The sequence below is a fragment of the Lottia gigantea genome (assembly GCF_000327385.1).
Source record: "Lottia gigantea unplaced genomic scaffold LOTGIsca_78, whole genome shotgun sequence".
Lineage (NCBI taxonomy): Eukaryota > Metazoa > Mollusca > Gastropoda > Lottiidae > Lottia > Lottia gigantea.
The window spans coordinates 408,905-410,253 of NW_008710601.1; positions in this window are offsets into that span (position 1 = coordinate 408,905).

The window sequence follows — 1,349 nt, forward strand, 5'->3', positions numbered from 1 at the left end:
TTTGAGAAGTGTAGAAATTTAGAGGTGTATGTAAACAACTTGAATAACAAATCCTTAACACTTTTCTATATTATTATATTCTAGAACTACACATTTCTTTTATAGTATATTCTAGAACTTTCACTTTTTTATATTATATTCTAGAACTTAAACCTTTCTATATTTATATTCTAGAACTTACACCTTTCCATAACATTATATTCTAGAACTTAAACCTTTCTATATTATTATATTCTAGAACTTACACCTTTCTATATTATTATATTCTAGAACTACTCATTTCTTTTTTAGTATATTCTAGAACTTTCACTCTTTTATATTATTTTCTAGAACTTAAACCTTTCTATATTTATATTCTAGAACTTAAACCTTTCTATATTATTATATTCTGGAACTTACACCTTTCTATAATATTATTCTAGAACTTACACCTTTCTATATTATTATATTCTAAAACTTACACCTTTCTATATTATTATATTCTAGAACTTACACCTTTCTATATTATTATATTCTAGAACTTAAACCTTTCTACACTATTATATTCTAGAACTTACACCTTTCTATATTATTATATTCTAGAACTTACACCTTTCTATATTATTATATTCTAGAACTTACACCTTTCTATATTATTATTATTATTATTTTCTGATTGGAAAGAGAAATATAAACATTTCTCACTAGAATAACAACGTAGAATTACAGAAAGGACCATTCTACCAGCTGATACTCTGTCCTTTTGGCTTTGATTCTTCGTAGATTATACATAGGCTGAGCAATGAGGAAAGACTTAGTTTAGGTCACAAAACTTTCACACGCCAACAAAGATTAGAACACTTGACCGCCATTGATCAACGTAACCAAGCCAATGACATGATGTAAAATACCAAACAGACCAGACTACAGTCCGACTTCATGATATGCGAACAAAAAAAAGAAACATATTGGAGTTGATGAATTAGACGTATCTGCCAATAAAATAACACAGACAAGGTTTTGTCACTGACCATAGCTTAACCCAGTCTGATGACCACCATAGTTGAATTAAGCAGGAAGCGTCCATGATGGTATGTGAACTATGAAAATGTCACTATCATCACTGTATTTAATTGACAAACATTTTAAATGTCATCTTATCTAATCATTTATTCTTTTAATTAAACATTTCAAATGTCTACCATTACTTTCTCCACTCATCAGGTTTTTTCTTAATTTATTTCTTCCTTTGAGAGTTTCAATATCTTAACAAATCATCATCAACTGTCTTTGATAGAACCTTTTAATATATTTTTCTAATATCTGACAAACTGACTACAGTTAAGTTGGTAAATTAATAAAGGTAGAAA